The sequence below is a fragment of the Pongo pygmaeus genome, chromosome 3 (genome assembly GCF_028885625.2).
Source record: "Pongo pygmaeus isolate AG05252 chromosome 3, NHGRI_mPonPyg2-v2.0_pri, whole genome shotgun sequence".
NCBI classification, from domain to species: domain Eukaryota; kingdom Metazoa; phylum Chordata; class Mammalia; order Primates; family Hominidae; genus Pongo; species Pongo pygmaeus.
This window is the reverse complement of record NC_072376.2, coordinates 194,984,163-195,001,799: the sequence shown is the minus strand read 5'-3', so window position 1 is coordinate 195,001,799 and position 17,637 is coordinate 194,984,163. Positions and strand designations below refer to the sequence as shown.

At 39.4% G+C, this 17,637-nt stretch overlaps 1 long non-coding RNA gene across 1 annotated transcript in view; it reads right to left on the bottom strand.

Annotated features, from left to right (window-relative positions):
• The window catches only part of LOC134739489 (uncharacterized), a 663,655-nt gene that overhangs the window by 256,192 nt on the left and 389,826 nt on the right, over positions 1 to 17,637 (bottom strand). The window lies entirely within an intron of this gene.

The window sequence follows — 17,637 nt, the reverse complement described above, 5'->3', positions numbered from 1 at the left end:
AAAGGGGCGGGGGGGGGGGGAACATGTTCTCTTTCTCTCTCAACCCAAATCAAGATCTGCTCTAATAACCACAAAACAAATGTAGGATATGAGACTGTTAATTACCACTGGTTATTAAAAAGTACTTAAAATTTCTTCTGTCTCAATATTCTCACAGCAAACTTCTTTCTTTATGTGGATAATAAAATGACTTTCTCAAAGTAAGAAGTATTAGCTCCTAATAGAAGGTAAAATATGTTCCCTACAGGAAATTTTTCAAAGGTTTCACATTCTGAGGTCTTTTTTATTGGCACAATCACAACGAACACAATCAACTAACATATTTTGTTCACGAGGTACCCTCTGACCTTGCAGAATTAATACTGTATTTTAAACTCGTGGAAAAAATCTCTCTAAGCATTAGTAGGAGCATGGCTGGTGCAGAAAGCCCTCATAATGCATTTTGAGCTGCTGGGAGTTACTATATTGGGTGTTTGATGTGCCCATTCAATTTTGGTTTTTGCTTTCCTCTGAAATAATTCATTTGCCTTCTAAATGGAATCATGAAAATACTTAATAAAAATGGTAATACATTCAAGGGCACATGGTTATAACTGAAGGATTGATGTAGAGAAAACTTTAGTGAGTGAAGGTAGGGGGTGGTAGGTGGTAGTTGAACGGGCGTGGGATATTCATTAAGTGATAGTAGACTTCATGACATTTTTCTTTTGAAAGATCCTGAGCTGCGGTCAGGATTCTTTTGGTAAATTTTATCTGGGGTTAATGCGTCTTTCTCTGGTAGATCTTTCATAACCAGTCACAAATCAATCAGAATACAGTAGAGAGTTGCTATTTAGCAAATTAAGCTGGAGGATGGTTGTGAAGGCTTGGACCCTTGCACCCAGTCCTAGTAAATCTTGAAAATAGAAGCTTACAGATGAACCTTTCTGATCCCAGAGGAGTGATTCAAGGAAGGTAAATACAAATGTTCACAAATGATGAACAGTGATCCACCTGGGAACCTAGACATTCAGCAGCAAGGTGTGGATTCTACATCCTGTCTCTCTCCCCTGCCTTCCATTTCCAAAAGAGAAATAGAAATCATGCCGTGAGAACTCAGGCCGGGAGTCTGATTCACTCTACAAGCTAGCTGAGTCCATCCTCAGCCTTTCTTGGATCTTTCCCACAACCCATCCTCTCCGTATACTTTCTCTTTTACCTCCATCATCCTCAGAGCTTAAATGAGCCTGGAGGAAATTTGCAGTTGAAGGAGCTACTTATGGCTGCAAAGTTCATTCCTACTGGGCTATGCAGACATCTAGAAAGCTGGTAGATAGTTTTCGCAATCCTCAAAGTTGCAAACCGCCCATAGAAGTCAGGGAGGTATCTACTGTGTATTTTGATGACATCTCTCTGCTACAAAGACTGCACACCCTCCAATGAGGAGAGGTGGTAAGCTCACATCGAGCAGGAAAAACAGTTGAATGCAGAGACTGCGTTAAATCTGCGGAGATGAACACGGAGATCCTTGGGCAAGATTGCCTTTAAAATACATGGTAATATCTCAGCATCACTTAGAGGTTAAACATCCAGGTTCATGGGTCTCATCTAAACTTTTGGAATCAGGATTTCTGGAGATAGAGCCCAGGAATCAGAATTGTAAATACATTTGGTTGGTTGTGTCTGGTGATTTAAAAATTACACCCCCCCCCCAAAATCCTATAAAAACAAACAAAAAAAAAATCAGGTCTATTTTTAAGGGAGAGATATGAAGACAACATTTCACTAGGCAGGCAGTTTGCAGGAGAAAAATGCAAAAATTACAAGTGGGAGAAACCGATAGTCATAATAGCTTATATTAGTAATTCTTAAATATTTGGACTTCTTTACATGAAAAAAATCTTTGAGGACACCAAAGAGCTTTTGTCTATGTGGGTTATATTTATCAACATTTATAATATTAGAAATTTAAATTGAGAAATGAAAAAATATTTATGTATGAATTTATATTTAAAATACCAATAATAGCTCCATTGTATGTTCACAGAAATAATATATTTTGGTAAAAAATAACTACGCTTTCCAAAACAAAATCATAATGAGAAAAGTGGCATTGTTTGACATTTTTGCAAATACCTTCCTTTCTGGCTTAATAGAAGACAGCTGGATTTTCCCACCTACTTCTGCACTCAATTTATTATGAAATCACAGGTCACATATGTGGCTTTTGCACACTCTTAGTCTACTAGTGAGAAACTAAGAGTAAAAAAGTTAAATAACATCTTAATGTTAAAGTGGAAAAAGGTTTGGTCTTATGGCCCTCCTGAAAGGGGTCCCCCAATCACAATTTGGGAACCAGTGGTTTATCTGAATAAATCAACATGATTCTAAGCTTTTTATGTTATTTCACTCTCATAACAACCTGGGGAAGGAGGTATTTTTTTTTTTTTTTATCATTTTCCCCATTTTGCAATTGAGGAAACTGAGGCAGAGAGACATAATACAAAGTCAGAGGCATAGCTGGGCTTACACCCAATAGTCTGTTCCCAGCACCGTAGACCTTAACTCCGCTGATATACTGCCTCCACGTTAGAAGAGCTGAGGGCAGGAATACTCCCCGGACATCTGAAAGAAGAATTTAGGCGATCAGCAAGGTTTGGGGAGACTGATGGGCCTGGAATTGACAGCCAAGTTTCCCTCAGCATCCCCTACATTCCCCCAGCTGGTGGCTCCTGGGCTCTGATCCCACCAGCTGGCCTTTGCTAGTGTGGGTTTAGTTCCTGAGGGGAAGGAATCCTTTGGCAGAAGACATGCCTCAAATATTTAAAACACTGAGTTGCAAATCTAGCAACAAGGAGAAGGAGATGTCTCTCCTTCATGTACGTAGCATCTAAACTGGAGGCAGCAGTGTTTTCCACATCTAACTTCTGTCTTTTGAACTTAGACCTGTCCTAGGGAAACAAGGTCCTCAGTAGAACAGCATTTACAAAGGCGTGAATTCTCTTAGTGTTTTTCAACATACCAAACGGCATGACAGGCATTAGAGTAACTATACATTTAGAACAAATAAAATGTTAGAAACTTTTAAAAGTTGCCATGTAGAGAAACTTAAGACCTATTAAAAAGGTACTACAAATATATGGCTGTCATATTTTTAGATGTAAGTATTTTCTTATCCTGGCAAAATAGGATTTAATGTCTCTCAAATTGGTATGAAAATAGTGTTGTATCTTTTTTATTTAACCAGGTAATATTTTTCTTATCACATAATATTGAGAAAACTTTATCTTTAGGTTGTCTAGGCCTCAACTGAAGTAATATTATGGCTTTCTGTTAAGGAAAAATCAATTAGTATGTTAAGCCTTTGGACAGTCTTCTCTTCTTGCTATTCAATGGTTTAACAGACTGCATATCCTATCACATAAAAAGAAAAAAAGAAAAGGAAAACACACACATACGAATACTCCTACTTAAGGTCTGATAAAACACAATAAGGTATTGCCCCAGCCATTGGTGATAAAGACCACACTGGCAATAAAGAAGTTAAATATTGTCAGATCTCTCTCTCTCTCTGACACACACACACACACACACACACACACACACACACACACACACCTTAACCAAAGAATCACTTGGATCTCTAAGCTGTTTCTAATTAGGTGTTAATGACCTCAGAGTTGTGTGAGCTTACCGTGTTCTCTACCTCATTTGATTTCCCCCCTGGGCTGAAACAATACCATGAGGACTGAAATGAAGATAAAATACACCTCTATGGTCCCAATGGTTATGGGATCAGAGATATATAAATACAGAGAAGTCCAGAGGGAAAGATGATTATTAACACTAGTTCCGTGACCTATGCTAACCAAGAAATGAAAGTAATTATAGAGCTTTCCTGTGTTGGGCGAGGGGACCCTCATCTCTGAAATGATGAATGAAACTATGACACAGAGGCCACTGGTACTGAGAGGCTGGGGCTCTGGGGGCGGACGTCTCCTCAGTACAGCAGGAAAGGAGCAAAGGAACACGAGATCCCTGAGAAGTGTCAGAAAAAATATGTTTTTCCTGAGGCATAAAGGCCACACTTATCATTAACTTTCACAACAAGAACTAAGTAAATGAGAAAATAATCATGTAAGAAAAAAATAGATATGTTACGTATGGGATCTGATGGCAAAATGCCACACTACCCAAGAGATTTCCAAAGTGATTTTACACAGAATTTAAAGTGAGTTCCAAGTGATCAAATGTGTCTTTTAGTTGGTGAACTGAATAACCACTAGATGCAGATGTGTCTGTGTCTTCTGTACCCTGGCTTCCTGTTTGTGAATGAGTGAGGATGAAGTAAATATTTCATCTCTGGTAGCCCTGAGTGCAGCATTTTATTTATTTGCATTTTAAAGTTTGCACTCATTATAACTCTATAATTGTCAAATGCCTCACATTAAGTACTCACGTGGTTGTTTAAAAAAATAAAGCATTGTCCACAGATTTTAGCCAAGGATTTGGAGGAAAAAGAGTTACCAAACAAGACTCCATATCATGTAAAACAAGACGAGTCATTTTGAGTTGCCGTTCTATCCGTAAATCTTGAATAGACTAAAAAATATGCCTTAAAATAAAGTGGCCGGGGTATCATTTAAAGAGGAGAAAGGAAAAAAGAAAAAACGTGGAAGAGGAGGAACAAAAGTCTGACAACATGCCACGACAGTGCATTGACACAGTCGGTAAAGTCACCATGATTAAAATAAAGTAATTCACTTTGAACTAACTCTAGATGACTCGTCTAATGTGCCTGAGGATTGTCTGTGGCACGCCCAGAGGATATCTTTTGTGCTTCAGTTAGCAATAAAGCTTGGAAATCATTATTCTTCCAAAGATAAACATAGATAACGGAGAAAACCAGAAACGTCTGGGCTCTCCCACGTTCGCCTACAAGTACTGCAGCTATGACGCTTAGGTGTACTAATTTAAATCCATCAGTCAATGAATTTAGGTAATTAACATGGCAAAACATGCTCCTTAGCATGCATCCAAAATATAATCAACAGTGATAAAGATAACTCTCTGACCTGTGAAACCTACTAATTTGGCTAAAATCATTGGAACTAACAAATTTGAGGTCAGTTGACCTTTGGGTCTTTTCCAGTGGCTTTCCACAGGGTAATATTTCCCACTTTGATTTATTTAGTAGAGAAACCAAACAATCTGTTAGGAACAGATGTTTTGCAATCTTTTGGTCGGAGAACAGTGGTGGGATTAAGGAGCACCTGTGATTCTTATACCTCTTGTTCTGCCCTGATAAACAGGTAGCTTCCATTCCAGAGGGCTGCTTGATGTCTGCACATCTGAGTACCTACTGTGTTATTAAAGAAAAACCACACACAGACACACACACACCACCCCCCAAACTTGTTAAATATCCTGCTTCCCCTTTCTCTGAAGTTATTTATGAGGTAATTTTACAACTTATTTTTACAGGTTAGTCATAGTGTCACATCACTCATTTCTACAATTTTTGGTGCAGAAATGAATTGTCTCTGTACTTCAGTGGGATAAATGTCTTCCTTTTTAATGCTTTTACGCCTCTGTGTAAAAGACAGTGAACTGAGGTACATGAAACTATGCTAAAAAGCTTGATATAACTGCACTAGGTTGACAAAGCCCGGGATTAAAATTCAGTCACGCATGCAAAAAATGTAACAAATGAATGAAAATGTATGTTATGGGTCATTTCTGCTTTAATAGCACCTTTGTGCTACAGAATCCAAATAGCAACAGTCATCTTATACACGCCTCACAAATGAAATAACATTAGGTTTCTAGGAACCTAATGACACACGGCTAGCACAAAATGGGGATTGTGCCCACAGATTTATTTCATGCAAACATACAGGGCGTGTAGAGACAACTTATCAGTCAAAGATAGGACTCCATTTAAAGCTGCTGCAACATTGATGTGGTTCGTCTCCATTTTTCAGCTAAATAGAGGTTTTCTTTTTCACTTCACATAAAGTCTTCAACTTGCTCAAGCCTTCTAATAAATTGCAAACTCTGTAACAATATATCTTCTATTATGCTGCTTGTTACTTTATGAAGACAGGAAATTAAAGCAATAAAACACTTTCTAAATGATATGGTACACTCAGGCAGTCATTTTTCTTATGTTCCAGTATTATTCTTCAAAAGACCTTTTATGGCACTAATATTAAATTCTTTGAAGTCTGAAGAATCTGTTGAAAGTGTTGAATTTCTAAAATATAGAGCTCAAATATTGCAGCTCCTCATACATTTATTAAAATTGAATATGTGGTGGAAATTTTTAAAACACAAAATACAATGCAGTTAAATAATATATGACCAGATACATTTCAAATCCACATTAGAGAGTCCATTGTGTGGAAATTGGATTGAATGCTCAAGAAAATCTATTTTGCTTTTTCTCACCTGATGTGGCCAAATGCACAACATATGTGGTCATTCATATAAAAGGCTGGGAACTATGGAACGAAGCACTGAGAAGCAGACAAATATCATAATGGTCACTTATGCAGCGTGTTCACATAAAGGAAATTGAATCAGGCTCATGAGGCTGTGCATTCTTTATTAACCTCCTAGAAAAAGGTCAGACAACTGTTCTCTTAACGGTAAGAACACTACGTGAAAAAGGCTAAAAGAGAAATGCAAAAAACTGCAATATATTCTAGGCAGTATATTAAGCAACTGTATCAAAAAGCTTACAGAGTGATGTGGAAAAAAACCCTCTTCATTGGCTATTATGAAAAAAGCATCTTATTTCCTTTGCAGGAATAAGCATTTCTATCCAACTTTATGGAAAAAAGAAGTCAAAAGAAAAATAAACTAGTAAGAGTAAAACCACTGACAGTGTAAATTTAGGAGAAATGAGAGCTCATTAAAAAGGTCTCCTCACCCCCTTTTCTGTTTCAGCACTTTGTTCACACCCACATTCCTAGCCCCTGCCTTACTCCCTACCCTACTCCTTTTTTTTCCTTACTTCCTTTCTCCCTTCCTCCCTTCCTTTTGCAAAGGTTTGCACAAAAAGCAGGGATGAAGAGTGAGTACTCCTTCCCCTAATACTAAGCAAAACCGTAACTTCCCATTAGGTAAAATTGCCGAGTTGCTTGTGTGATTTTCGTCTTTGGAAACCCCCAAAACAGTTGATCTCTTTGTCGATGTGTCATTTTAAATAACTACTATTAGCAGGTGTGAATGTTCCAATTAAATAGCAAATGCTTTTTGAAGAGATGCTAAGCTTTTCCAATATCAGGCTCCATCCCAATCAACTACCTTTCCTCGCTCAGCTGATTAGGGCCAGCACTTTAAAATTAAAAAGCAAAGCCCTTGAACCCCTTGTCACAGCTTTATACACACTTGATAACATTAAAGGATCTTCTACACACCAAAGGGAAGTCAAACTGAGTCTGCATGCTGCTAATTTACTTCAGTTCTTTACCAATTCCTATCCCTGTCTCAGAGATATCTTTTTGATATTTTTTGAAATATTTTCCTGAATTTCCAATGATAAAATTAGCCTGTCCAATCTAAGGCATTAGCTCTCAATAACTTACGTTTCCTTTCTCATATGACACAGTTACTCTCTGCTGGAACTCCAAAGCAATCAACTACCTGGGGATACTTTTCCCCAGAGACCTTTCTTAGCACACTACATCAATTAACACAAAAGCAATTTTGGACCCCCTCCAATACACTGCACTACCATCTGGTCTCCTGGAACCCCTTGGAGAGGGGCAGATTTCAATTTGTCAAAACAATGCAAATTCCTCAAATTATTTTCAAATTATGCGTGTTTACTTTAATGTTGTACTCATTCATCTCTTAAAAGGTACTTTGCAAATTTCTCTAAATTGTTTCTCTAGCCTGCATGCTCTCTCTTGCTCTCTCTCTTTTAGGCAAGTTGAAATTGGGGTTACGAAGGCTAAAATTTACCTCTAAAGAAATAAGAGTTTGTAAAATCTAAATAGCTTACTATCCAGAGGTGACAACAAATTATTAGATGTGTTTGCACCTCACAAACCTACATGCCAATTGCTCAGTGATTACTTTGGGAACATAATTTTTATGCAGCAAAATATTTGATATGATTTAAGAGGTACCAGGTAGACTTTTGCATCAAGGAAAAATGTCCCAATTGTCACCATTTGTCACTCTTTTCCTTTAAGGCTTTGAAAATTCCTGATAGAATATAAGCAATTAATTTGAAAGTATTAATAAATGAAGTCATTTTTCACTCATTATAGTAAATTGATTTGGCAGAACAATTTGGCTTGAAAAGTTTTGATGTGAGAATAAACTGCAGGAAAGATCTAGAGCGGTGCTGGCCAGTGTGGTAGCCACTGACCACAGGTGGCTGTTTAAATTTAAATGCCGGCCAGGCACGGTGGCTCACGCCTGTAATCCCAGGACTTTGGGAGGCTGAGGCGAGCAGATCACGAGGTCAGGAGATCGAGACCATCCTGGCCAACATGGTGAAACCCCGTCTCTACTAAAATACAAAGAAAATTAGCTGGGCATGGTGGTACTCCTCTGTAATCTCAGCTACTCGGGAGGCTGAGGCAGGAGAACCGCTTGAACCCAGGAGGTGGAGGTTGCAGCGAGCTGAGATCGTGCCACTGCACTCCAGCCTGGCAACAGAGTGAGACTCCATCTCAAAAAAAAAAAAAAAAAAAATTTAAATGCCAATTAATTAAAACTAAATAAAATTCAAGAAATTCAGTTCCTCCTAGTCACTAGTTGTATCTCAAGTGCACCATAGCCTCTTATGGCTACTGCCTACTGTACTGAGCAGCACTGACATAGACTATCACCATGAAAGCTCTACTGGACCGTCTGGTGAACGAAAACATAGGCTGCTCCAAGGGAAGAGTGGCTGACAGTATATGTGCAGGAATATTCTTGATATTAAAGATGGCAAATGGCCCCCAAAGCAGGCAGGATAAGGGTCAAAGACCAAATTCCAACTATGCCTACTTTTGGCTGAGAGCAGGCCCTTCTCATTAGTATGAAGCATAACTGGAAGGTGTGAGAACATTCTGGTTCACTTGGTTTTGTATAAGTGAACAAACTTGTATTATTTTATTCATTGTGTTTGGCTGGCTGGCATCCACTCTTGTCTCTGCTGGTAATGATCATCTCTCCACTATTCTCAGCCAAGTGGTGTAAGTGGAGCTGATTCTACCCATGGCTCCCGCAAATGGCCCTGGGCTGGTGAACCGAGTCTTGCAACTCCCTAGCCACAGTAAGAGATTAAGACATTCTGCCCTTGGAGCCCTGGCTATCAGGCCTCATTAGAAGTCATTCTGGCCTTCTGCTTGAGTGGCTAAGTATGAAAAGCTCCTCCTTCTTTTGCTAGAGTTGCTAAGAGGAGATCACATAAGACTAGCAACCATCTTACCATACAAAAAAGTCTGCCTGGTACTGGTGGCTACAGAAAGAACAACAAGAGCAGAGGAAATAAGAATCAGGCTCTAGTACCTGCACGTGAGGCCATGGATCCATTTATGAGCAAAGCCAGATTTTCCCTAATTAATGCAGTTCTCTCCACTTCTTACAGACCACAATCTTCTCTCTCATGAATGAATATGCACATACACACACAGACATGCACACAGTATGTAACTGAGAACTAAGCATTGTCTAGAGTAGATTAAAGGGCATTCTCAGCAAAGAGAAGAACACCTGCAGAGGTCCTGGGGCTGGAAAGCAGCTGAAAAATGGAAGGAACAAGAGGAGGTCAGTGCGGCTGAAGAGTTGCAAGCTGGGTTGGTTGGCATGGCACAGAGAGAGACAGGGGCATGCTGTGGAGTTATTCAAACAGTGGGACAACATGGACATTGACTGTCCCTTTGGCTGCTCCAGTAGATTGGAGAGAGACAAGACTGGAAACATGATGTCTGCTTAGGGGACTCTGGTGGTAGATTTTGGTGGATTGGACCAGGAAATTGGCAGCAGGGTGGAGCAAAGCAGGTGTATATAGGACATAATCTGAGGGTAGAATCGAAAGGTCTTAGAATCAAGAGTTTTGGCTGGAGCATCTGGATGGGTACTCATTTACCACCATGAGGAACTGAGGAAGGAAAAGAAAGTGGAACTCACTTCAGCACCCTCAGGTCATTTGAAGAAAAGGATGATGTGGACAGTCCAAATTAAATCCAAACCTATAAATGAATCCCATGCTCTCAGAGTTGGAAATTGCCCCGAGGAAAAATCCAGTCAAAATTTAACTCATGCTTGAATCCCATAGGCCCAATACTATCAAAAGATTTTAACTGCTAACTTGTTTTTGGACAATTAGGGTACCACTTATTAGATTATAATAATGTTCCAAAAATATCATTTCTAAGATGAGAGTTTGATTCTATTCTAGTACTTTTCTAGTACTCTTGCATTATATGCTTTCTCATATGCTTAAGAATATGAGTTGATTTTATTATAAATGTCATATGTGGTGCTGGTTTGCTTGTTCTTTCTTTCCTTTCTCTCTCTCTTTCTTTCTTTTGGTGGTGTCTCGCTTTGTTGCGCAGGCTGGAGTGTCGTGGGGGCGATCTCAGCTCACTGCAAACTCCGCCTTCTGGGTTCAAGAGATTCTCCTGCCTCAGCCTCCAGAGTAGCTGGGACTACCGGCATACCCGGCTACTTCTTTTTTTTCTTTTGTATTTTTAGTAGAGATGGGGTTTCACTGTGTTAGTCAGGATGGTCACTGTCTCCTAACCTCATGATCCGCCCACCTCGGCCTCCCGAAGTGGTGGAGTTACAGGCGTGAGCCACCACGCCGGCTGGTTTGCTTGTTTTCTTACCTGGTCCCTTGCGTATTTCTTTCTTTACCCCATGAGCTAATAGGGTTACATAACGTTGTACACTAATCCTACATTTATAATTTCAAGTGACTCTAAATCACACGGTGGATGTAAGATTACATGATTATATTACACCACAGTAATAATAACAGCCATCATTTAATAAACACTTTGCCCAATAACACACATTAAATCAACCTCCACAATAATCACATGGGGTAGTCTTATTACCCTATTCTCCAGATGAGGAGAGTGAGGTGCAGCAAGGTTAAATGATTCCCCAACGTCTCAGACAGCTGAGATGCCAGCTAGGACATTTTCACCCAGAAGCTACGGTCTGATTCTGTGCTGCCTCTTAGGCTGTATGACTAGGATGCATTCCACGCCAGATCTCAGTCAGATGTTGGTAAACAGTCGTGGTGATGAAATGCCACACATAAAGCATTCTTACCTTTCTGTTTAGAAAACAAGTACTCTTAGGGCAGAATGTCAGCTGAGGAGGCAGGGGCACTGGGTAGGTATGATGGCCACACTCCGGCTTGGGCACTCAAGAATGGGGACACTTTCTGGACTTGCTGCTGGAAGTGGGCTCCAGTGGCCCTGAGGAACGCACAGCCATCCCATTTGAGGCTTGAAGCAGGAAAATGTGTCTTAAGTAAGAGGGTGGGGAAGAATGAGATGTCCCCCTGGGGAACAGTAAGGAGATCATTTGTATTTTGAAGGGTATCACAGGGCTTTCTGTTTTGTTCTCCAAATGCAAGCGAAATTTCTGATTTTTGTTTTGTTTTGCTTTTGAGTGCCTATTGGTTAGCAAAGAGATTACTTTATTCAATGAATGATCATTCAGATATCTTTTTTTCTTTTCTTTTCTTTTTTTGAGACGGGGTCTCGCTCTGTCTCCCAGGCTGGACTGCAGTGGCGCGATCTCGGCTCACTGCAAGCTCCGCCTCCCGGGTTCACGCCATTCTCCTGCCTCAGCCTCCCGAGTAGCTGGGATTACAGGCGCCCGCCACCACTCCCGGCTAACTTTTTTGTATTTTTAGTGGAGACGGGGTTTCACCGTGTTAACCAGGATGGTCTCGATCTCCTGACGTCATGATCCGCCTGCCTTGGCCTCCCAAAGTGCTGGGATTACAGGCGTGAGCCACCGCGCCCGGCGATCATTCAGATATCTAATCAGGTCTTCCCTTCTGTTAATGAAGACTTCTATTTTATTATATAGCTATGATAGGTCCAGGCAACTCAAAGCTCTATCCACAATAGGAATTTCTTTAGGCAAGTTGAAGTCATCTTTATTTCCAGCCTTCTTTCATGCAGTTTATTAGTGATGGCAGATTCTCTTCTGAAGCTAGTACTGAAAGTTCTATTTTCTCTATGATTTTATTTCCAACGGGTTTTAAGATTTTTGAAGGCAGGGATTATGTCTTTATGCTTTTTTATACTTATCAAAGCAGCTTCTATAGTTCCTTGCTTGCAGTAGGTGCTTGCTGGATGTGAAGAAGCACTTTAATATTTCATTATTTCTATGTTTCGTATCATTTTTACTGAGACTTTAGAGGAAACATTGAGGGACTAATTTTCTATGCTTACTGCTGCTGCTGTATTTGGTTTTCTCCTTGGACTTAACTTTTGTTCAGGATTAGAAAACCGTGGAAAGTGCTGATGGTATTGTTGTCTTTCTTTCTTTTATGTGACTGTTGATCTCTTTGGGGTGAGCAAACCAGTCCTAACTAAAGTGGCTAATAACGACAATATCAAATATATAAATCATGCTTTCGGGTTGACAGTTCTCTTTTATACCCACCACCTCACTTCCATAGATCACCCCAACAATAAAATTATTGCCCTATTAGGATCTTCAACTGAAGTTTTCTGCTCTCTAGATTCACACCATGATATGTGCAAGATCAGCTGATTGTCTCAACTGGAAATCAAAAAGTTCTACTGCTTCATATAGAGTCAGTAAATGAATATTGCTATAATTTCAACAAGTATGGCATTTTGTCATTAAGAGCCTCTTCATTTCCTAGGAGTTGCATGTTGAGTCATCCAGATAGCCTGGTTATATCCCTAATAAACGTTTGGAGAGTGGCAGGAAATAGCCATTTCAGCAGGTGGCACCGCACATATTTGCAGTGTCTGAACCTCCTTTAGGCAACACAGTTGAAGGCAGCATGATGAATGAGCAACCACTGATTGGTCCTATTGTGCATTTCTGATTCTTCTTCTTTTTTTAAAAAAAATTCTAACTTTAGTATGCAGAAGATGCTGTTAGTGATCAAAAGCAGATATGTGGCATATGCACTAAGCTAGACTATAACAATGACATGTGGTCAGATGTTTCTTGCCTTCAGGACTTATTGGCCCGAGAGAAAGCTCTTATAGTGATCCATATGTCAAAATTGGCTAGAGATGTTGACATTTACTCCTTAGTACTAAAACCCTGAGTTTTAGATGCACCATACAAAGAATAACTAGTACAATTCTGCCACCTCTTTTTCCCTGCCTATTTCTTCTTAACTTTGAGTGAAATAGTTCTCAAGAGTGGATGACTTGTCTAGCATCACACAAGATGGCTTTTGACAGATATTAAGAATATTTCAATTTCTGATGATGTAGAATTTCCATTTCAAGTTTAGACTTACTATAAAACTTGTCACTAATGACTCAAAAAAATCTTGGCAAAATCTCATCACAAATGATGGTTTGCAATACCGAATACTAACTACGATGCAAGAAAAACTCTTCAAAAGCAATCACCTCAGAAGGAACCAGAGAAATGCAAATGAAGGCAACAATAAAATGCCATTAGTCTTCATTTGATTGGCAAAAATAGTCAGTGAGGACAAAGCTTGGTGTGTAATGGATGTAAATCAATGGAATTTCTTTTAAATGTTGCTGTGGGAGTCTAAATTGTTACATGCACTTTGGAAAACACTTTATCTTATAAAGTTGAGTATTTATATATTTCCCTGCTCAGCAATTCAATTTTAAAGATATTGTTTAGTTTTAGTTGCTTTTCACTTTATAAGAAGGTTATTATAGGGGTTAAATTTTGGCGTCCAAAAGATTTGTCCACTGGAGACCTAAAAATATAACCTAATTTGGAAAAAGGGCCTTTGCAGATATAAATTAGTTAAAGATCACAAGATGAGATTTAGGGTGGACCCTAAATCCAAAGACAAGCATCTTAGAAGAGAAGAGGATACATAGAAGAGGTGATATGAAGCTGGAGGCAGAAATTGGAAGGATGTTTCTACAAGATAAGGCATGCTGTGTGTTATGGACTGATTCATGTCCCTCTACCCTTGAAATTCATATGTTGAAGCCCAACCCCTAGTACCTCTGAATGTGATTGTCTTTGCAGATAAGGTCTTTCAAGAGTTCATAAGTTCATATGAGGCTAGGAAGGTGAGCTCCAGTCTAATGTGACGGGGCCAAAATGTAACCCCTATAATAACATTTTTATAAAGTGAAAGGCAACTAAAACTAAACAATATCTTTAAAATTGAATTGCTGAGCAGAAACATATATAAATACTCAACTTTATGAGATACAGTGTTTTCCAAAGTACATGTAACAATTTAGACTCCCACTGCAATGTCCTTATAAGAGGACATTAAGACCTAGAGATACCAGGGATGTGTGCGTGCAGCGGGCTGATGATATGAGGACCTAGCAAGACGGCAACCATCTGCCAGCCAAGGAGAGAGGCCTCAGAAGGAAGCAATCCAGCCAGCTTCTTGACCTTGGACTGCTGGCCTCCAGAATTGTGAAAAAAATAAATTTCAATTTAAGTCACCCAGACAGTGGTATTTTATTACGGCAACCACAGCAAACTAATGTACCAAAGGTTGCTGGTAACTACCAGAAGCTAGAAGAGAGGTATGGAGTAGAGTGCGGCCCTGCCAATACCTGGATTTCAGACATCTGGCCTTCAGAACTGGGAGAAGATAAATTCCTATTTTGTTTTGAATCACCCAGTTTGTGGTCATTGGTTACAGCAGCCATAGAAAACTAATGAAGCTATCCCACCTGGGAGAAATTCTTGCCGACGTGCACCAGTAGTATTGCTCTTAGACCAAGGCAGGTGGGACCCCACTCTGGGCTCTGCCCATTGGAGGAAGCTGCAAATCGCAAACTTGGAAATGCAAGGGGCCATCCTATCCCCTAGACCACCATGCTTCTGTGACCTGAGTGGGCAGAATAAGCAGAAGCTAGACCAGACCCTGGCACTTTGGGGAGGAGAGCAGACCCACCTGAACCCAAATTGAGATGAAGTCAAGCTTTGTTTTTTTTCTTTTTGGTAATATAAGAAATTTTCTTGAAAATTGGAAAATGGTGCTAATGAGAATGACAGGCAAGGAACTCACCAAGTACCATCACAAGTCGAAGGATGCCTGTCTGAATGTGAGAGAGTGGGTGTGTGTCTATGGCAGCAGGGCGCAGCCACAGCCCTGGGATATCAGAGAAAGAATGGCTCCCACCCAGAAGCCCCAGCATCAAGGGCCAGGCAATCAGAGTCCCCAGAAAATGCATATGGCCTCCCTTCAGGCAGTTTTGAGAGGTGCTTAGGACTATCTGAAAATCTCAAGTCAGAAACGCAAGGAGCTAGGGAAAATGTTTGCCTGCCTTGGCTTCCGGGAAAGCTTGACTTAGTCTGAACTTGGGTTCAGGAGGGTCCAGTCTTCTCTCAAAAGTGCCAGGGCCAGGAACAGGCTGTGAGTCTCTGGGTATAAGGAGGGCTGGGGCAGTGGTTGGAGCTGGATTTACAACACTTAGTATGAGATAGCCATGTGTGAGCCTCCATTTATCCTCTTGCTCTGGAGCCCTCAGATTTTAGAGGTAGGTCTGTGTCGATCAGAATGTTCAAAACAGCCTTCTGTGCAATAGCAAAAACTTGGAAACAACCCAAGTGTCCCCAGAAGAATGGATGAATTCACACAATGGTATATTACACAGCAGTGAAAATGATTGAATCACAACAATAAGGAACAATGTAGCTTAATCTTAGCAATATAGTATTTGGTGACAAAAGAAAATCACAGGAGATTACATGCAGCATTAGCTGTATAAATCTGCAAATAACCAAAACTAAAAATATCTGATTGTTAATGATACACACGGATGTGAGTTAGAAGAAAGAGGGCGATACAGTCACGATTCAGAGGAGGGGTTTCTCTGGTCTGGGATACAGGGAAGGAACTCACCGGTAAATGTAAGTTATTGTGAATTGTCTAGATCTGGGGCTTGTAAGATATATTCACAAGTGTTAATAAATTTGTGTAATGAATAAGTAAAAAAGGAATAATAAAAGAAGGTCATAGATGAGTAAAATATAGAGATGAAGCAAGTATTATTTAATTTTGTGCACAAATGGTCAAAGAACTAAAATACAATAAAATTAGCAATTACCTTTTCCAGTGCAGTGTTCTTCACTCCTAAATCTGATCTTATTTCTTATGGTGCTATTACCACACCTTACCCAAATAGAATAAGCACAGAGATAAAAGAAAATACTACAGAGCTATATTAATTACTTAGTGCATCAAAATTCTTGCTTGTATGTACAAATGCAGTTGTGTAGGTAACAGGAATAATTCAATGGTAGGAGAACGTGTGCAAGTTACTTTACCACTGATAAGTTGTGTTCAGTATCTCTCTTACTGTCCAATAATTTGCCTGTAACAAAGAACTGGATCATGTAATTTATTGTGGCGTTTGAGAATGTTTCTCTGTTTGCCCTCCTTAACCATCGACGTTACAGTGTCCTGCTGTTGCTTTTGTTCCATTTTTTAATGTGGCATTTATAATTACAGTGTGATTCACTGGAATCTTCTCTCTTTGTGCTCTACGTCTGCTGTTTGCACATAACGAAGGGAATAATGGTACACTTATTCAATTGGGGTGCCTTGAGATAATGAGGTCCTTGAATAAGGTAGCTCTGCTCAATGTGGTTCCTTTATTCTCTTTAACTTGGTAGAAATATTCTATGTGCTTGTTAGTATTTGGGTATAACTCGATATTTTTGCCCCTGCCTGGATACTTACACAACCTTTCACCTGACTTGTCAGTTTCAGCCACGGTTGCTGAGAAAATAAAGCTGAATGAAAAGCTTCAGGTAGTTAGGCTGTCCATTGGTTAACATTAAGCACTATTTTTTGAAAAGGGCAAGCTATGTAAAAGAAGACAGAAAATTTTGTTTTCATCAAAATTTTCACCAGAGGTATAATGAGATTACCGTACATACATTTGAAAAACCCGTGTGCTTACAAACAGAGTCCAACAGTCTCTTATTTTCATAATACTTGAAAAATGGCCAATTGTTCCTTGAATTAATAAGTAAATGATTACTCTCTTCATTCTCTTATTTTCATTCTGGTCAGAATTTCATAGCTGTATTATTACAAGATATAATCTATTTCACTTTTATGGTTTTCTTTTCTTTCTTTCTTATGCTTGTTTAATGATGAAATCAGGATATGTTAAATATTGGGCTTTTGATCATGGAATAACGGTTACACAGGCAACATCTAAAATCCTTCGCCTCAGTTTCAGATGTTTACCTTTGTCAAAATATCTTTTCATTGTGTCCCATTAAATCATAAAAAATCCTTTAAAATATTCTTAATTAAAAAAATCTAAAGAGGAGTAACATTAACATTTCTTTTATTTAGCTGGGGGTTAGGGGAAAAAATGAGCTTTGTTCAGAATGTTGTCATTATCACCCCAAATCCAGTGTTAAGGAAGGTGGTCAACCACTGTTGTGGGAAGGATAGAGATTTTAACCGGGATCTGTAGTACACATAGTTCAGGAATG